This window comes from Dendropsophus ebraccatus, chromosome 14, assembly GCF_027789765.1.
Source record: "Dendropsophus ebraccatus isolate aDenEbr1 chromosome 14, aDenEbr1.pat, whole genome shotgun sequence".
NCBI lineage: Eukaryota > Metazoa > Chordata > Amphibia > Anura > Hylidae > Dendropsophus > Dendropsophus ebraccatus.
Window position 1 is genome coordinate 54189917 of NC_091467.1, and position 20166 is coordinate 54210082.

Sequence of the window (20166 nt, forward strand, 5' to 3'; positions counted from 1 at the left end):
CAGTGTGAAAGCACGTCCGGTCCGCCATCTGAGAGGGTGGAGCGCATAATAGGGTATGTATGTCTGGCTTCGCCTTAACAAGAAGGACGTGGTGTCCGAGAAGGGGAGTTTTCGGGAAACCGTTGTGGCCATCGCTTCTCGGCCTTTTGGCTAAGATCAAGTGTAGTATCTGTTCTTATCAGTTTAATATCTGATACGTCCCCTATCTGGGGACCATATATTAAATGGATTTTTAGAACAGGGAGATGGAAAAAGAGCTTGCTCTGTCCTCTCCAGGCATTGACCTGGTATTGCAGTGCCTCCAGGTTCAGTGCACCCCCTAATGAGTTTGCAAAAAACAGAGCAAAAGAATGAAGAAGGAAACAAGCCGGCTGCACCTGAAACTACTGTTTTGCAAGAAACATCCCTCGAGTGTGTTGTGCGCAGGTGGACCGACCCCGAAAAATTAGCCCGAGTGTGGCTACGAAAAGTTTGTTTGTCCAAGACTTGCTGGCCTCTGTTGCCATGGCAACCAACTGGCAGAGTTGTTTACAACTTGGCTGCCGGGCCAGTGCTGGTGATGTCATCGCGGGACGTGATGTCATCAAGGCTTTGCTGCTATACACAGCTGCCAGCACAACAAGCAGCTCAGTTGCAGCCGGTCAAGCGACCGAGCAGGTAGGTGGAAAGGTAGGTGCAGTTTATTAAACCGTTTCCTTTGGATTTGATTTCCTGGTGGCCGGCCGATGTATCCTGCTGATGCTGCCTGCCTACGGCTCCAGCTGGGAGAATTCACCCTCCATGTTCTTTGATAGATAGATTAGATACATTAGATAGAATAGATAGGATAGATAGGATAGATTAGATAGATAGATAGATAGATAGATAGATAGATAGATAGATAGATAGGTAGGTAGGTAGGTAGGTAGGTACTAATAATAAGCTAGCCAGCTAGGCAGCCAGCCACAGAGACAGCCAGCCAGCTACAGAGACAGCCAGCCAAAGAGCTAGCTGCATGTCATGTATGCCAGACAGAGACGGAGACAGAGACAGAGACGTGTATGTCTGCCATCCATCAGGTGGAAGCAGACGCAGTGTGATTGGGGGGTGGAGCTATTCAGATTTGAGAGCAGAAAGGAAGACAGAGGCAGTGCTAGGCAATAGGAGATGCAGTGTGAAAGCACGTCCGGTCCGCCATCTGAGAGGGTGGAGCGCATAATAGGGTATGTATGTCTGGCTTCGCCTTAACAAGAAGGACGTGGTGTCCGAGAAGGGGAGTTTTCGGGAAACCGTTGTGGCCATCGCTTCTCGGCCTTTTGGCTAAGATCAAGTGTAGTATCTGTTCTTATCAGTTTAATATCTGATACGTCCCCTATCTGGGGACCATATATTAAATGGATTTTTAGAACAGGGAGATGGAAAAAGAGCTTGCTCTGTCCTCTCCAGGCATTGACCTGGTATTGCAGTGCCTCCAGGTTCAGTGCACCCCCTAATGAGTTTGCAAAAAACAGAGCAAAAGAATGAAGAAGGAAACAAGCCGGCTGCACCTGAAACTACTGTTTTGCAAGAAACATCCCTCGAGTGTGTTGTGCGCAGGTGGACCGACCCCGAAAAATTAGCCCGAGTGTGGCTACGAAAAGTTTGTTTGTCCAAGACTTGCTGGCCTCTGTTGCCATGGCAACCAACTGGCAGAGTTGTTTACAACTTGGCTGCCGGGCCAGTGCTGGTGATGTCATCGCGGGACGTGATGTCATCAAGGCTTTGCTGCTATACACAGCTGCCAGCACAACAAGCAGCTCAGTTGCAGCCGGTCAAGCGACCGAGCAGGTAGGTGGAAAGGTAGGTGCAGTTTATTAAACCGTTTCCTTTGGATTTGATTTCCTGGTGGCCGGCCGATGTATCCTGCTGATGCTGCCTGCCTACGGCTCCAGCTGGGAGAATTCACCCTCCATGTTCTTTGATAGATAGATTAGATACATTAGATAGAATAGATAGGATAGATAGGATAGATTAGATAGATAGATAGATAGATAGATAGATAGATAGATAGATAGATAGATAGGTAGGTAGGTAGGTAGGTACTAATAATAAGCTAGCCAGCTAGGCAGCCAGCCACAGAGACAGCCAGCCAGCTACAGAGACAGCCAGCCAAAGAGCTAGCTGCATGTCATGTATGCCAGACAGAGACGGAGACAGAGACAGAGACGTGTATGTCTGCCATCCATCAGGTGGAAGCAGACGCAGTGTGATTGGGGGGTGGAGCTATTCAGATTTGAGAGCAGAAAGGAAGACAGAGGCAGTGCTAGGCAATAGGAGATGCAGTGTGAAAGCACGTCCGGTCCGCCATCTGAGAGGGTGGAGCGCATAATAGGGTATGTATGTCTGGCTTCGCCTTAACAAGAAGGACGTGGTGTCCGAGAAGGGGAGTTTTCGGGAAACCGTTGTGGCCATCGCTTCTCGGCCTTTTGGCTAAGATCAAGTGTAGTATCTGTTCTTAAGTGAGCAGAGAACCACACAGACGGCATGGGTAGAACGGTTGGCTGTGCGGCCTGAGCAGCCTTCCTAGTAGGTCATGCCCGTCTGGATCTGGCCATGAGGTTTCGAGGGGGTTGAGAGTCGAGGTGCAGAAGTGCCCTGGGAGTGGTGACCCCAGGGTGCCTGAACTCACTGGGTGTGGGACCCCAATTGAGGAATGGCACTGAGCACGCACTTCACATTCACACCCCTTTGAGCACACACCTCTAGTTTTCCGGCCTCTGGCTCTGTGAAAATTACGAGGAATTTTTATAGATCCGGCCAGATGTCCGGGCTGTTTTGCACAGCGCACGTCTGATTTATTTATTCTTTTTTGTCACTGTGTGTTCACTTTCCACGTTTGTTTGTCACTAGGATCCTTCGGGTTGCGGTCGCCTTTTGGGGACCCCTCGGAGGTCTAGGGGAGGCATGTGTGGCCATCTGCGCTCCTTGCCTCCCTGCACCCCCGGTTCTCCCTCGGGAGTGACCACCTTTTGATTGAATGACGAACGGTGAGTGCCTGGGTTACGCTCAGGTACAAGCCGTAGTTGTTTACCGGTCTGCTCTTGGCCTCGTCTGAGAGCGGACATTTGTCCTGGACCTTTGCAGGTGCCTTTTGGCCCGGAAGGGAAGGGAATTAGGTGTGTTGGGGGCCCATCTCTTTTTAGAGTGGGCTTGCGATAGACCGCATCCTAGTGCACTTTTTTGTGTGGCACGCTACACTTTTTTAGTAGCACTTGGGTGATGAGAGCACGTTGCCTCGACTCTCAAAAAAAAAAAAAAAAAAAAATCTGTTCTTATCAGTTTAATATCTGATACGTCCCCTATCTGGGGACCATATATTAAATGGATTTTTAGAACAGGGAGATGGAAAAAGAGCTTGCTCTGTCCTCTCCAGGCATTGACCTGGTATTGCAGTGCCTCCAGGTTCAGTGCACCCCCTAATGAGTTTGCAAAAAACAGAGCAAAAGAATGAAGAAGGAAACAAGCCGGCTGCACCTGAAACTACTGTTTTGCAAGAAACATCCCTCGAGTGTGTTGTGCGCAGGTGGACCGACCCCGAAAAATTAGCCCGAGTGTGGCTACGAAAAGTTTGTTTGTCCAAGACTTGCTGGCCTCTGTTGCCATGGCAACCAACTGGCAGAGTTGTTTACAACTTGGCTGCCGGGCCAGTGCTGGTGATGTCATCGCGGGACGTGATGTCATCAAGGCTTTGCTGCTATACACAGCTGCCAGCACAACAAGCAGCTCAGTTGCAGCCGGTCAAGCGACCGAGCAGGTAGGTGGAAAGGTAGGTGCAGTTTATTAAACCGTTTCCTTTGGATTTGATTTCCTGGTGGCCGGCCGATGTATCCTGCTGATGCTGCCTGCCTACGGCTCCAGCTGGGAGAATTCACCCTCCATGTTCTTTGATAGATAGATTAGATACATTAGATAGAATAGATAGGATAGATAGGATAGATTAGATAGATAGATAGATAGATAGATAGATAGATAGATAGATAGATAGGTAGGTAGGTAGGTAGGTAGGTACTAATAATAAGCTAGCCAGCTAGGCAGCCAGCCACAGAGACAGCCAGCCAGCTACAGAGACAGCCAGCCAAAGAGCTAGCTGCATGTCATGTATGCCAGACAGAGACGGAGACAGAGACAGAGACGTGTATGTCTGCCATCCATCAGGTGGAAGCAGACGCAGTGTGATTGGGGGGTGGAGCTATTCAGATTTGAGAGCAGAAAGGAAGACAGAGGCAGTGCTAGGCAATAGGAGATGCAGTGTGAAAGCACGTCCGGTCCGCCATCTGAGAGGGTGGAGCGCATAATAGGGTATGTATGTCTGGCTTCGCCTTAACAAGAAGGACGTGGTGTCCGAGAAGGGGAGTTTTCGGGAAACCGTTGTGGCCATCGCTTCTCGGCCTTTTGGCTAAGATCAAGTGTAGTACCTGTTGCTGCACTTGTTTCGAAGTCAAGAGGTGTCTGGGGTACCCGTCCTGTCGGCCTTGGGGGATTGTCCCCATGCTGCTATAGGCAGGCGGCTTAGTCCCCAGACAACGGGTTGCGATCGCCTCCTGCGATCTTCGGATCAAGGGAGGGCGGAGCGGAGCGTTGCGGAGCGGAGCTTTACGGAGCGAAGCAGAGCGTTACGTTGCGTACCATCGAGAACCATGGATGCGGATCCAGGTTCCGTACCGGCTTATGCCCGGATTAAGAACACTGTGCGAGTCATACTCACAGGTGATACGGAAGACACTCGAGGGCTGAAGTTTGTCGTGGAGGACGTGCTCATGGGAATTTTTTAACATCCAGAAGCGAGAGATATTGGCGATCCAGGACTACCCCAAGCGTAGGATATACGATGTATCGTTCACCGAAGAGGGAATCTTTCGAGATTTCGTGGCGAGTATTCCCGGGAAGGAACATCCGAAGCTTGGGGGGGTCCAGATCATAGAGCACGTCCTCGATATTACCAAACTTGTAGTGATTAAGAGGTATTCCCCTTTCGCTAGTCTAAAAGACGTGGAAGCCTTCCTGGCAGCCTACTTTAAGAGCGTGAAGTGTCAGGGGAAGATTATGAACGAGTTTGGTATTTGGACCTCAAAATGGCGGTTTTTAGTTACGTGCATTAACGACCCCAACTTTGTAGGGGGAGTGAGATTACCACCAGCACGTTTTAAATTGAACAACATGTGTGGCGACCTCTACTTTGCGGGAATGCCTGACTTCTGCAGGGCATGTCACAAATATGGGCACTCAAAAGAACAGTGTGACAGTACATGCAAGAAATGTGGCAGCTCCGAACATGAAACACAAGAGTGCCGTCAAGGAGCCAGATGTAATTTTTGCCACAACATCGGTCACCTGTATGCAAACTGTCCCCACAGACCGAGAAAGACGGAGCAGCCAGGGCAACCCAAGCCTAGACCAGGACACCAGCCTGGGCAACCAGAGACCCAAAGTGCCCCCCCACAAGAGCCGGAGACGGGTGATGCAATGGACACATCAGTGACTCCCCTAGAGAGATCGGCAGAGGGCCCTAAGGCGCAGAGGACGGGGAAAAAGAGAGCTGGTGGCCGGAAGGAGGCCCCTCCCCAGGAAACTGGGGTGGAAGGTGTGCCGACTGGCGCCGGCTCTCTGGCCCAACAGCCTTCGGTACAGGCTGTGCCAGAGTGGAAAGACCCCGGTGGTGAGGCCACGGTTAAGCGGCGCAAGGGCTCCGGGTCCCGGCTCTACTCGGAGGTGGTGCAGGAGGAGCCGATGGAAGTACTCACCGTTGTGGGGAAACCAAGTGACGCTCCTCCAAAGGCCCCACGCCGGGGCACCCCGCCCCCTCTCTGCCAGGAGGGGGCCTCAGGGGTCACCATCTCTGAGGTGCCGGAAACCGCAATAAGCAAACATCCCACCCCTGCGGAGGGGATAGCGGAAGTAAGTGAGTCGGGAACCCAACAAACCGTGCTGCCCGTATGTTCTGTATGGGGTGACACTGTGGCCCCTACCGCTGCCTGGGGTCCGGGAGTCACTTGAGCGACGGTAGTTCATCCCCGGCATCGTCCATGTGCACAGTAGACTCGGACGTGGGGGGATATGAGAGCTCGAGTGGGGTCTCTGGTGTAGCCGGAGAGTTGTAGTCCTGTTGCGAGATTGATTTCCTTTACACTCTCCAATGGCTGAGTTGTCCGGTCTCTCACTTAACGTAAGAAGTCTACAGGCAAAAGTGAGAAGGGTTGCCCTTTTTAATTATCTGACGGTTTTTGCTGCTTCCGTCTTCTTCCTGCAGGAGTGCAGCATCCCGCATTGCATGACGTATAAGAAATATGAAGACGACTGGGTGCACGGTCCGTCAATCTGGTCTGGATCCAACGAATCCAGATCAGCAGGGGTCGCCATACTTTTTAAAGGGAACGTTTTAATTGATTCTTTTATTGAAATTTTACCAGGCAGAATTTTACTTGTAAAAGCTTTTATCAATGGTATTAAATGGCAGTTTTTAAACTTTTATGGTTCTCCTGAAAAAAATGAAAGAGCTAGAATGCTAGAAGTTTTACCGCTTTTTATTAACGATTCTGAACCTCTTGTTTTAGCAGGTGATTTTAACTGTATTTTAAGGGGGGAACGCCGGCTTTCAACCTCAGTGAGTAGAAACTATGATAAGACGTCTTCCATGCTTAAGAATATTGTTTTAGATTTTAAACTCACCGATGTTTTTAAGAAATGTAATATGAATGCACCTGAGGAAGCCGGCGTTACATGGGGTAACGTCAATTGCAAATCTAGAATTGATTTTATTTTCTGCTCTTATCAAGTACTGCCTTTTAAATGTGATCTTTTTACGAATATTTTTTCAGATCACAAGCTATTGTTTTTTAAAGTGAAAAGCGATTTTAACAGGAGAACTGGTAAGAATGCCTGGAAATTAAACGTGTCCCTTTTAGAAGATCCGCAGGTTTTATCTGATTTTATCACTTTTTATAAGGATTGCAGGCGAGTAAGAAATCCCAACATTCCCATCAGTGCTTGGTGGGAAAAAATGAAATTAAAGATAAAAGAATTTTTTATAGACGTTGGGATTTCAAAAGCTAAGGAGAAACGTGCCTTTTTTAACCTTTTAAATACTCGCCTGCAAACCCTGTACAAGTTCAGAGATCACGGTATTGAAGTAGAAAAAGAGATTATTGATATAAGGAAAGAGATCTCTCAGTGCCTGGAGCAGAAAGGGAAAGAACTGATATTCCGTTCTAAAATAAAACATCTGGAAGAGAACGAGACCTGCTCCAGGTACTTTTTTAAGAAAGTTACGGAAAAGAAAGTTTTAATTGACAATATTGATGATGAAAATGATGTACAGGGTATTTTAACAAAAGTGTATGAATTTTATGCGGATCTTTTTAACACAAAAAACATTGATGAATGTTTTTTAAATGACTCATTGGAGGAGATCACTAATGTTTTAGACCCTGTCTCCCAGTCCCTTTTATTACAGAACATCACGGAGCAGGAGGTTTTAGAGACTGTTAAAAGTTTTAAGACAGGTAAGGTACCTGGGCCCGACGGTATACCCATAGAATTTTATGTGACTTTTTACGGGATTTTAAAGGACGACCTTTTTAATCTCTTAACCGATGTTTTTAAGTCCAAAGCTCTCCCGGGGTCGTGGAAGAAGGGTGATGTCTCCCTCCTCTTCAAGAAGGGAGACAGGTCGAGTTTGAGGAATTGGAGACCAATCACCCTTCTGAATTGTGACTACAAGATCATGGCCAAACTGTGTGCAAACCGTCTGAAGGCCGTGATCGACAAGCTAATCCATTGCAATCAGGTCTGTGGGGTACCCGGGAGAAGCATCTGGGACATTTTAAACCTTATTAAGGACGTGATCAGCGATACCCAGTCAAGAAAAGGACAACTTGCCGTTTTATCCATAGACTTCGAAAAGGCATTTGACAGGGTATCGCATTTTTATCTTTTTAAGGTTTTAGAAAAAATGGGTATACCGGAGGGTTTTTTATTATCTCTTAAAGCGTTTTATCAAGGCTGCACAAGTAAAATTTTAGTAAATGGTTTTAAGACACGGAACATTCTTTTAAAATCCGGAGTGAAGCAGGGGTGTCCCTTGTCCCCACTGCTTTTCATCTGCGCCTTAGAGCCTCTAATGTGTGCCATTCGGAGAGACAAACAGATTCACGGAGTCCCCCTGCCGGGAGGAGGGGGACTCGAGGCCAAAGCAGTGGGGTACATGGATGATGTCACGGTGCTTTGCAGGGACGCCCCATCGCTTCAAAAAACTTTGAAGCAGATCCAGTTTTTTTCTTGTGCCTCCGGTTTTAAAGTTAATTTAAACAAAAGCAGCATTTTAAATATAAGTGGAATGGTTTTAAGAGACATTCCTGTTCCGGTGTCCGATACTGTGCAGATTTTAGGTGTCTCCTTCAATGAGTCAAACAATGGTTTTAGTAGCTGGGACTTGGTGGCGCAAAAAGTAAACCAAAAGCTATGTATGTGGAATATGAGAAAGCTGACGATGGAGGGGAGGGTTTTAATTACCAAAATGGTGATTTTACCTCTTTTATTGTATTTAAGTATGGTGTTTCCCCCTCCAGAAGTTGTTCTTAAAAAAATAACCAAAGCTTGTTTTACCTTTTTATGGAGCTCCAAGATGGAAAAGCTAAAAAGAGAAACTGTATGTAAACCTAAGAAGATGGGTGGTAAGGACTTTCCTGATTTTAAAGCCTTTCTTTTAATCAAGTTTTTTAGCATGTGTTTTAACTCCCTGTCCAAAGAGAACTACTGGTCTTATTTTATACGTTTTAATACTGGGTATTTTATGAGGAGAAACGGGTGGTTTTCAACCATTTTAACTTCCCCGTACGCTTTTAATCTACCCAAGCATTATAAGATTTTAGAGACAACAGTTAGTTTTTATGGTCTGAAGGGGAAAAGCGCTCAAAACTTGACAAACAGTAAAAAGATTTTAAAGGCTGTGAAGGAAAGTGGTTTTATTGCTCCTATTAAAAATTTTAATGAAGAAAAATGTAAAAAAATATGGGAAATGGCCAATGCTAATTATATTTTTAATCCACAGAAAGACCTGGCCTGGAGCTGCATCCACGAGTGTCTTCCATGCCGGGCATTCCAGCACCGAAGAGGTTTAACCAACTCAGCGATCTGTCCGAGGGGAGGCTGCCAGGAAGCAGAGACCGTGCACCATCTGTTTTGGACTTGTTTTTACACGCAACACGTATGGACTAAAATATCCCCTCTGATAAAAAGAATCACTGGACTTAAAGAACTGAATCACGCTGCTGTTTTTTATGGTTGCTTGGAATGCCCAACAAGGACTCAAGAAATCATGGCATGGAAGACTATAAACTGTGTGAAGGCAGCTCTGTGGAAGGCCAGGAATATTTTATTATACAAACATGAGGTTTTATCTGTGAAGGACATTTTAACCATTTGTCTTAATGAGATGTATTATTATTATTTATTGGACAGAAAGCATTTCCCTGTTTTAGCAAGAAAATGGTTTTTAAGTGAATGGAGCTCTGTGATATAAGTCCACCAAGTCCCTTTTAATATGATTTTATGTGTTTTTATGCAAAACAATTGTATTTTATTGGAAAAAATTGTATTTTATTGTACATTTTTATCCTTGTAAAAATACTTTGTTTTTGTAATAATTTGTTGACTTAAATAAAGAAAGCCCCCGTTGTAAGGGGTAGCCAACTTAAAAAAAAAAAATCTGTTCTTATCAGTTTAATATCTGATACGTCCCCTATCTGGGGACCATATATTAAATGGATTTTTAGAACAGGGAGATGGAAAAAGAGCTTGCTCTGTCCTCTCCAGGCATTGACCTGGTATTGCAGTGCCTCCAGGTTCAGTGCACCCCCTAATGAGTTTGCAAAAAACAGAGCAAAAGAATGAAGAAGGAAACAAGCCGGCTGCACCTGAAACTACTGTTTTGCAAGAAACATCCCTCGAGTGTGTTGTGCGCAGGTGGACCGACCCCGAAAAATTAGCCCGAGTGTGGCTACGAAAAGTTTGTTTGTCCAAGACTTGCTGGCCTCTGTTGCCATGGCAACCAACTGGCAGAGTTGTTTACAACTTGGCTGCCGGGCCAGTGCTGGTGATGTCATCGCGGGACGTGATGTCATCAAGGCTTTGCTGCTATACACAGCTGCCAGCACAACAAGCAGCTCAGTTGCAGCCGGTCAAGCGACCGAGCAGGTAGGTGGAAAGGTAGGTGCAGTTTATTAAACCGTTTCCTTTGGATTTGATTTCCTGGTGGCCGGCCGATGTATCCTGCTGATGCTGCCTGCCTACGGCTCCAGCTGGGAGAATTCACCCTCCATGTTCTTTGATAGATAGATTAGATACATTAGATAGAATAGATAGGATAGATAGGATAGATTAGATAGATAGATAGATAGATAGATAGATAGATAGATAGATAGGTAGGTAGGTAGGTAGGTAGGTACTAATAATAAGCTAGCCAGCTAGGCAGCCAGCCACAGAGACAGCCAGCCAGCTACAGAGACAGCCAGCCAAAGAGCTAGCTGCATGTCATGTATGCCAGACAGAGACGGAGACAGAGACAGAGACGTGTATGTCTGCCATCCATCAGGTGGAAGCAGACGCAGTGTGATTGGGGGGTGGAGCTATTCAGATTTGAGAGCAGAAAGGAAGACAGAGGCAGTGCTAGGCAATAGGAGATGCAGTGTGAAAGCACGTCCGGTCCGCCATCTGAGAGGGTGGAGCGCATAATAGGGTATGTATGTCTGGCTTCGCCTTAACAAGAAGGACGTGGTGTCCGAGAAGGGGAGTTTTCGGGAAACCGTTGTGGCCATCGCTTCTCGGCCTTTTGGCTAAGATCAAGTGTAGTATCTGTTCTTATCAGTTTAATATCTGATACGTCCCCTATCTGGGGACCATATATTAAATGGATTTTTAGAACAGGGAGATGGAAAAAGAGCTTGCTCTGTCCTCTCCAGGCATTGACCTGGTATTGCAGTGCCTCCAGGTTCAGTGCACCCCCTAATGAGTTTGCAAAAAACAGAGCAAAAGAATGAAGAAGGAAACAAGCCGGCTGCACCTGAAACTACTGTTTTGCAAGAAACATCCCTCGAGTGTGTTGTGCGCAGGTGGACCGACCCCGAAAAATTAGCCCGAGTGTGGCTACGAAAAGTTTGTTTGTCCAAGACTTGCTGGCCTCTGTTGCCATGGCAACCAACTGGCAGAGTTGTTTACAACTTGGCTGCCGGGCCAGTGCTGGTGATGTCATCGCGGGACGTGATGTCATCAAGGCTTTGCTGCTATACACAGCTGCCAGCACAACAAGCAGCTCAGTTGCAGCCGGTCAAGCGACCGAGCAGGTAGGTGGAAAGGTAGGTGCAGTTTATTAAACCGTTTCCTTTGGATTTGATTTCCTGGTGGCCGGCCGATGTATCCTGCTGATGCTGCCTGCCTACGGCTCCAGCTGGGAGAATTCACCCTCCATGTTCTTTGATAGATAGATTAGATACATTAGATAGAATAGATAGGATAGATAGGATAGATTAGATAGATAGATAGATAGATAGATAGATAGATAGATAGATAGGTAGGTAGGTAGGTACTAATAATAAGCTAGCCAGCTAGGCAGCCAGCCACAGAGACAGCCAGCCAGCTACAGAGACAGCCAGCCAAAGAGCTAGCTGCATGTCATGTATGCCAGACAGAGACGGAGACAGAGACAGAGACGTGTATGTCTGCCATCCATCAGGTGGAAGCAGACGCAGTGTGATTGGGGGGTGGAGCTATTCAGATTTGAGAGCAGAAAGGAAGACAGAGGCAGTGCTAGGCAATAGGAGATGCAGTGTGAAAGCACGTCCGGTCCGCCATCTGAGAGGGTGGAGCGCATAATAGGGTATGTATGTCTGGCTTCGCCTTAACAAGAAGGACGTGGTGTCCGAGAAGGGGAGTTTTCGGGAAACCGTTGTGGCCATCGCTTCTCGGCCTTTTGGCTAAGATCAAGTGTAGTATCTGTTCTTATCAGTTTAATATCTGATACGTCCCCTATCTGGGGACCATATATTAAATGGATTTTTAGAACAGGGAGATGGAAAAAGAGCTTGCTCTGTCCTCTCCAGGCATTGACCTGGTATTGCAGTGCCTCCAGGTTCAGTGCACCCCCTAATGAGTTTGCAAAAAACAGAGCAAAAGAATGAAGAAGGAAACAAGCCGGCTGCACCTGAAACTACTGTTTTGCAAGAAACATCCCTCGAGTGTGTTGTGCGCAGGTGGACCGACCCCGAAAAATTAGCCCGAGTGTGGCTACGAAAAGTTTGTTTGTCCAAGACTTGCTGGCCTCTGTTGCCATGGCAACCAACTGGCAGAGTTGTTTACAACTTGGCTGCCGGGCCAGTGCTGGTGATGTCATCGCGGGACGTGATGTCATCAAGGCTTTGCTGCTATACACAGCTGCCAGCACAACAAGCAGCTCAGTTGCAGCCGGTCAAGCGACCGAGCAGGTAGGTGGAAAGGTAGGTGCAGTTTATTAAACCGTTTCCTTTGGATTTGATTTCCTGGTGGCCGGCCGATGTATCCTGCTGATGCTGCCTGCCTACGGCTCCAGCTGGGAGAATTCACCCTCCATGTTCTTTGATAGATAGATTAGATACATTAGATAGAATAGATAGGATAGATAGGATAGATTAGATAGATAGATAGATAGATAGATAGATAGATAGATAGATAGATAGGTAGGTAGGTAGGTACTAATAATAAGCTAGCCAGCTAGGCAGCCAGCCACAGAGACAGCCAGCCAGCTACAGAGACAGCCAGCCAAAGAGCTAGCTGCATGTCATGTATGCCAGACAGAGACGGAGACAGAGACAGAGACGTGTATGTCTGCCATCCATCAGGTGGAAGCAGACGCAGTGTGATTGGGGGGTGGAGCTATTCAGATTTGAGAGCAGAAAGGAAGACAGAGGCAGTGCTAGGCAATAGGAGATGCAGTGTGAAAGCACGTCCGGTCCGCCATCTGAGAGGGTGGAGCGCATAATAGGGTATGTATGTCTGGCTTCGCCTTAACAAGAAGGACGTGGTGTCCGAGAAGGGGAGTTTTCGGGAAACCGTTGTGGCCATCGCTTCTCGGCCTTTTGGCTAAGATCAAGTGTAGTATCTGTTCTTATCAGTTTAATATCTGATACGTCCCCTATCTGGGGACCATATATTAAATGGATTTTTAGAACAGGGAGATGGAAAAAGAGCTTGCTCTGTCCTCTCCAGGCATTGACCTGGTATTGCAGTGCCTCCAGGTTCAGTGCACCCCCTAATGAGTTTGCAAAAAACAGAGCAAAAGAATGAAGAAGGAAACAAGCCGGCTGCACCTGAAACTACTGTTTTGCAAGAAACATCCCTCGAGTGTGTTGTGCGCAGGTGGACCGACCCCGAAAAATTAGCCCGAGTGTGGCTACGAAAAGTTTGTTTGTCCAAGACTTGCTGGCCTCTGTTGCCATGGCAACCAACTGGCAGAGTTGTTTACAACTTGGCTGCCGGGCCAGTGCTGGTGATGTCATCGCGGGACGTGATGTCATCAAGGCTTTGCTGCTATACACAGCTGCCAGCACAACAAGCAGCTCAGTTGCAGCCGGTCAAGCGACCGAGCAGGTAGGTGGAAAGGTAGGTGCAGTTTATTAAACCGTTTCCTTTGGATTTGATTTCCTGGTGGCCGGCCGATGTATCCTGCTGATGCTGCCTGCCTACGGCTCCAGCTGGGAGAATTCACCCTCCATGTTCTTTGATAGATAGATTAGATACATTAGATAGAATAGATAGGATAGATAGGATAGATTAGATAGATAGATAGATAGATAGATAGATAGATAGATAGATAGATAGGTAGGTAGGTAGGTAGGTACTAATAATAAGCTAGCCAGCTAGGCAGCCAGCCACAGAGACAGCCAGCCAGCTACAGAGACAGCCAGCCAAAGAGCTAGCTGCATGTCATGTATGCCAGACAGAGACGGAGACAGAGACAGAGACGTGTATGTCTGCCATCCATCAGGTGGAAGCAGACGCAGTGTGATTGGGGGGTGGAGCTATTCAGATTTGAGAGCAGAAAGGAAGACAGAGGCAGTGCTAGGCAATAGGAGATGCAGTGTGAAAGCACGTCCGGTCCGCCATCTGAGAGGGTGGAGCGCATAATAGGGTATGTATGTCTGGCTTCGCCTTAACAAGAAGGACGTGGTGTCCGAGAAGGGGAGTTTTCGGGAAACCGTTGTGGCCATCGCTTCTCGGCCTTTTGGCTAAGATCAAGCGTAGTGTCTGTTCTTATCACAGGGGCACGCGCGCCATTAGGCTGCAGCTGCGGCTGCAATTAGCTGGAGACGGCGAGGACCTGCACGATGGCAGCGAACCTACCCACAGCGCCCAACACAGTGCGGCTGTATGTGCCAGAGGCAAAGAAAAGTGAATGGACCATCGTGGATGTCCAGGCTAAATTGATTGAGGAGACCTTAAAAATGGAAAGACACGAAATCTTCTGTGTACAAGCTTTCCCCACCCTGGGATTCTATGATATCACCTTCAATACCCAGAATTCCTTCAGAACATGTTATACAAGGAGCCAGGAACTTGCTAATCATCCCAAACTGCAGGGATGCAAATTTGTTGTAGCCACGCCCCCAAGGAAGCAGCGTGTGCCTGTAACAGTGCAAATGTATAATCCATTTGTGAGAGATGAAGAGATTTCAACCTTCCTGGCAAGGTATTGCACATATGTTTCCCCTGGGGAAAGAAAGAAAAACGTCCTGGGAACTTTTAATGGATTAAGACGTTTTTGGGTGGAATTCCGGAAGTCTGAGGGAGAGGTGGATGGCACTGCCCACCCTCCCCAAATGTTTTCTATAGGCCCCAATAGAGGCAACCTATTCTACCCCGGACAGCCTGAGTTTTGCAGGGATTGTTTCAGCTTCGGACATACCAAAAAAGACTGCAAAACTGGCCAGGTATGCAGAAACTGCCTAAAGCCTGGTCATAGAACTGCTGATTGTGAGGCAGCCAGAAAGTGTCATTTTTGCAATTCCACTGAGCACCTGGCCAGGCAATGCCCTGGTGTGTCCCCAGCACCAAGAAGATCTTATGCTGGGGTGGTGAGTGGCCAGCTTGCTGAGCACGTCCAACCTGCTGCGGACGTGCCCCCCGATACTGCTCCTGCTGATGGGGTGGAGGACGCCCTTCCTAGTGCACCCCCTGACCCCCTTGTTGCTGAAGGGGAACAAGCTCCTGTTGCTGACAGCGGAAAGTGTTCTGCTACTAAAGAACAAAGTGAGCCTGAGATGGAGGTGGACAAAGCCTCTTTAAAGAGAAAAGCACCTGACATTACTGTCTCACTGAATCCTAGTGAGAACATTGAGGAGTTTTCTAGCCCGTCTGCTAGGGGGGAGGACGTCTCTGATGTGGACTCGGACGCCTCCTCTTTAGACAGCCAGTGTTTCTTGGATAAAAATACTGTGGTGGAACTGTCAAAAACCCTGGGCTTCAGGAAAGGCACAGGGGATCCGAAAAAGGGCAGAACAGAGTGGAGCGTCATGCAGGGGGTACAGGACAAAACCTCCGAAAAGAACCCTCGCCCTCCAGTGCGAGGGAGAGCGGCTAAAAAAAGTGATGGTAAAAAGTCATGATTTAATTTTTTTCTGTATGATTAATCTTTTTTTCCCCTAGGTACTCCTGATGGAAATGCTACTTTCTGTTAGCTCCCTAAATGTGAGGAGCATTAGATCTGCTGAGAGAAGAGCAGCTATTTTTGAATCACTTTCTGTTTTACCTCATGATATTTTTTGTTTACAAGAATGTAGCATAAAGGAGGAACCGCATACAGCACAATGGACACACGGACATAGTGTGTGGTCCACTAGTAAGCATAGAAATGCTGGAGTAGGGGTTTTGTTTAGAGGTTACAATTATGTTATAAAAAATGTTATACACATTGTACAGGGAAGAATTCTCTTAGTTTGTTTTGAAAAAAATGGTGTTATGTTTAAACTAATTAATGTCTATGCTCCACCTGACAAAAAGGAAAGGGAAGAAATGTTTGAGAAATTATACTTTTTTTTGGGTGGACAGGACAACATTATCCTGACTGGGGACTTTAATTGCATCCTCCAGGTGGGAGACAGGGAGGGCTGTGGTAAACAGCTGGACAAGAGTGGTAAACAGCTGAAAGAGATAATTAGCCTGTTTGGGCTGCAGGATGCATTTGTAGAAAGTAAAGCAAACACTACTGATGATTCTAAGGGTTTTACTTATTACAGTGACAAAGGAAACATCAGCTCACGTATAGATTTTTGTTTTCTTTCCAGATTTTTGCAAATTAAAAAGTTTTCTTTGCGGCGTCTGCCCTATACAGACCATGCTATGCTTGAATGTTGTATCAGCACAAAGAGTGAATGCTGGCATGGAAAGGGTGTGTGGAAGCTGAACATCTCTTTGCTAGAGGATGAGTGTGTGTGTGAGAGGTATTGCGAATGCTTTAGGATGTGGATGAATAAAAAGAGTGAATTTTCCTGTGTAACTGAATGGTGGGAATGGGTTAAATTGCAAACCAAAAGGTTTTTTATTAAAGCTGGCTGTATAAAGGCAAAAAAACAACGTGACGAATATGAAATGTGGCAAATCAGACTGGAATATCTAGAATGTTTACAGAAAGGAGGGTTGGAGGTTAAAAATGAAATTCTGGAAACCAGGGAAAAAGTAAGAAATTGCCTACATGAAAAAGGGAAAAAAATAATTGCACAATCCAGAATAGTGGTTAAAGAACAAGATGAAAAATGCACAAAATATTTCTTTAAGAAAACCTATGGTAAAAGAGTGGGAATGGAGAGTGTGATAAATAAGGATGGTGAGGAGGTGCATGGCAAAGATAAGGTGCTGGATGAAATATGGAAATATTATTCCCATTTATTTTCAAACAAAAAAAGAGAGATTGATCAGGAGAAAGAATGTTTGGAATACATTGAAGGATGCCTAGGTCTGGAAGACAGTGAATGGTTAGGGAGAGATTTTACTATGGAAGAGGTGGAATCCATAGTGAAAACAATGCAAAAAGGGAAGGTGGCCGGAAATGATGGGTTACCTATAGAATTTTATTGTAAGTTCTGGGACTTAATTGGTTCTCATGTGTATGAGGTATGTAAGGATGTACTGGAGAGAGGGTGTTTGTCACAAAGTATGAGTGAGAGTGTGGTTGTATTATTATACAAAAAAGGTAATAAAAAGGATTTAAAAAATTGGAGGCCTATAGCGCTCCTTAACTGTGACTATAAACTTATTGCCAAAGTGATTGCTGAAAGATTGAAGAATGTAGTGGATAAAATGGTTGGTGAAGAGCAGGTGTGTGGTGTTCCAGGGAGACAGATATATGAAAGTTTAATGGGTGTGCGTGACGTATTGTATGATTGTAAAGATAGAAAACAGCCAATAGCTATTCTAGCGGTTGATTTTGAAAAAGCATATGATAATGTCAATCACCAGTTTATGTTAAATGTGTTGCGTAAGATGGGTGTGTCTGAGCGAATGATTAAATGGATAGGGATATTGTATTCTAATGTTGTGAGCAAGGTGCAAGTGAATGGGTGTCTGAGCAAAAATGTAAATATTAGGTCAGGGGTGAGACAGGGGTGTCCCCTGTCTCCTATCTTGTTCATTTGTGTTATAGAGCCTTTATTAGGGATGATAAGGAGAGATAAAGTTATGCGTGGTGTGGAAGTGCCTGGAAGTGGAGGGAGAGATTTAAGAGTGATTGGCTACATGGATGACATAACAGTGGTATGTAAGAGTCAAGCAGGTTTAAGGAGAGCAAAATTATTGATTGAATGTTTTTGTATGGTGAGTGGTCTTAAACTAAATGTGAGTAAAAGTGGAGTTAAATGTTTTGGTGCATGGAGAGAGATTGATCTCTGCGGTTGGCCTATAATCGAAGGAGGGGTGGAAATTCTGGGTATTATTTTTGACTATGAGTTGTATGGAAAACAAAGTTGGGAGATAGCTTATAATAAAATAAAAAGAAAAACTGATTTCTGGTCTCTAAGGACTTTAACCATTGAAGGAAGGGTGCTGATAATAAAAGCTGTTCTTTTTCCAATTCTTCTATATGTAAATAATGTTTTTCCGGCTCCAGATAGATGCCTTAAAAGAATAATTAGATTAATTTTTATGTTTTTCTGGAACTCAAAAATGGAAAAGCTAAATCGTAAAAAAATAATGAAAACAAAAAAATGCGGTGGGAAAAACCTACCTAATATTGAAAGGTTTCTGACAATAAAATATGTGAGTAATTGTGTCCGTCTGAGTAAGAAAGATAGTATGAATGGATGTATGTTGAAATATCTAGCTGGTTGTGTGTTAAAAAAATACAATTTACTGGAGTCAGATTTGAGGAAACCATGTAGGTTTAGTGCGCCATGGTTTTACGTGAGGATTGAAAGATGCATTAGGAGGAATGATTTGAGTGATCTGACATCTGAAATGTGGAATGATAGTAAAAAAGTCATGAGAGGTTTAGAATTGAGAGAAAGTGTTGGATGTGTTAGTGGATTGAATGAGACAGAGAGTGTAGAAGTCTGGAAAAATGTAAGTGAAAAAGACTTAACAAACCGCCAAAAAGATGTGGCATGGATGTCTGTGCATGGATGTTTACCCACGAGAGAATTTCAAAGAAGAAGAAGGATGGTAGATAGTGAGGTCTGCCCAAGAGAGAATTGTAATAAATGTGAGAATGTTGTACATGTTTTCTGGGAGTGTGACTACGCTAAGGATGTGTGGAAGGGTATGGGTAAAATGATTAGAGGTCTAACGGGTATCGAAGTACTCACCTTTTATATGATGATGTATGGTCTATGTGGAGTGGACAAAATAAAGGCCAGATTACTATGGTTTATTGTGAACTGTGTCAAAGAAGCTTTGTGGGATGCCAGAAATATCTTGGTGTTTAAGCAACAAAAAATTGAATTGGAAGATTGCATGGGCATGATCCGTGGCAAATTGTACTTATATTATCTTGTGGACAAAAAACGACATGGTTCTGATGCTGAAGGCATCTGGAAATTCAAAAAATGGAAAGCATGGCTTTCATAAATCCAAAATTGCATTATTGGTTTTTCTTGTTTTGAATTGTATATAAAATGTAAATGTAAATTTTGTACTTTATTTATGATACTTCATTTCTTGCTACAAGTGAATACCTTTTGAACTTGTTCAAATGTTCATGTTATTACGTGTTAATTTTTAATAAAAGAATTAAAAAAAAAAAAAAAAAAAAAAAAAATCTGTTCTTATCAGTTTAATATCTGATACGTCCCCTATCTGGGGACCATATATTAAATGGATTTTTAGAACAGGGAGATGGAAAAAGAGCTTGCTCTGTCCTCTCCAGGCATTGACCTGGTATTGCAGTGCCTCCAGGTTCAGTGCACCCCCTAATGAGTTTGCAAAAAACAGAGCAAAAGAATGAAGAAGGAAACAAGCCGGCTGCACCTGAAACTACTGTTTTGCAAGAAACATCCCTCGAGTGTGTTGTGCGCAGGTGGACCGACCCCGAAAAATTAGCCCGAGTGTGGCTACGAAAAGTTTGTTTGTCCAAGACTTGCTGGCCTCTGTTGCCATGGCAACCAACTGGCAGAGTTGTTTACAACTTGGCTGCCGGGCCAGTGCTGGTGATGTCATCGCGGGACGTGATGTCATCAAGGCTTTGCTGCTATACACAGCTGCCAGCACAACAAGCAGCTCAGTTGCAGCCGGTCAAGCGACCGAGCAGGTAGGTGGAAAGGTAGGTGCAGTTTATTAAACCGTTTCCTTTGGATTTGATTTCCTGGTGGCCGGCCGATGTATCCTGCTGATGCTGCCTGCCTACGGCTCCAGCTGGGAGAATTCACCCTCCATGTTCTTTGATAGATAGATTAGATACATTAGATAGAATAGATAGGATAGATAGGATAGATTAGATAGATAGATAGATAGATAGATAGATAGATAGATAGATAGATAGATAGGTAGGTAGGTAGGTAGGTAGGTACTAATAATAAGCTAGCCAGCTAGGCAGCCAGCCACAGAGACAGCCAGCCAGCTACAGAGACAGCCAGCCAAAGAGCTAGCTGCATGTCATGTATGCCAGACAGAGACGGAGACAGAGACAGAGACGTGTAT

The 20166-nt window shown here is 45.4% G+C and overlaps 6 non-coding genes and 5 pseudogenes across 6 annotated transcripts; all 11 read left to right on the forward strand.

Annotated features, from left to right (window-relative positions):
- The first annotated feature begins 130 nt into the window (after positions 1–130).
- LOC138773306 (U2 spliceosomal RNA) lies at positions 131–321 on the forward strand. The gene has a single exon (XR_011360013.1). It is a non-coding gene; the product is annotated as a U2 spliceosomal RNA (small nuclear RNA).
- A 958-nt stretch (positions 322–1279) lies between these two features.
- LOC138773308 (U2 spliceosomal RNA) lies at positions 1280–1470 on the forward strand. Its single transcript, XR_011360015.1, has one exon. It is a non-coding gene; the product is annotated as a U2 spliceosomal RNA (small nuclear RNA).
- Positions 1471–2428: 958 nt separating this feature from the next.
- On the forward strand, positions 2429–2495 carry LOC138773659 (U2 spliceosomal RNA; annotated as a pseudogene).
- A 717-nt stretch (positions 2496–3212) lies between these two features.
- On the forward strand, positions 3213–3436 carry LOC138773571 (U2 spliceosomal RNA; annotated as a pseudogene).
- A 958-nt stretch (positions 3437–4394) lies between these two features.
- Positions 4395–4541, forward strand: LOC138773703 (U2 spliceosomal RNA; annotated as a pseudogene).
- A 5098-nt stretch (positions 4542–9639) lies between these two features.
- LOC138773593 (U2 spliceosomal RNA) lies at positions 9640–9873 on the forward strand (annotated as a pseudogene).
- Positions 9874–10827: 954 nt separating this feature from the next.
- Positions 10828–11018, forward strand: LOC138773309 (U2 spliceosomal RNA). Its single transcript, XR_011360016.1, has one exon. It is a non-coding gene; the product is annotated as a U2 spliceosomal RNA (small nuclear RNA).
- A 946-nt stretch (positions 11019–11964) lies between these two features.
- On the forward strand, positions 11965–12155 carry LOC138773310 (U2 spliceosomal RNA). Its single transcript, XR_011360017.1, has one exon. It is a non-coding gene; the product is annotated as a U2 spliceosomal RNA (small nuclear RNA).
- A 950-nt stretch (positions 12156–13105) lies between these two features.
- LOC138773311 (U2 spliceosomal RNA) lies at positions 13106–13296 on the forward strand. Its single transcript, XR_011360018.1, has one exon. It is a non-coding gene; the product is annotated as a U2 spliceosomal RNA (small nuclear RNA).
- A 954-nt stretch (positions 13297–14250) lies between these two features.
- LOC138773715 (U2 spliceosomal RNA) lies at positions 14251–14367 on the forward strand (annotated as a pseudogene).
- Positions 14368–19241: 4874 nt separating this feature from the next.
- LOC138773563 (U2 spliceosomal RNA) lies at positions 19242–19441 on the forward strand. Its single transcript, XR_011360189.1, has one exon. It is a non-coding gene; the product is annotated as a U2 spliceosomal RNA (small nuclear RNA).
- The last annotated feature ends 725 nt before the right edge of the window (positions 19442–20166 follow it).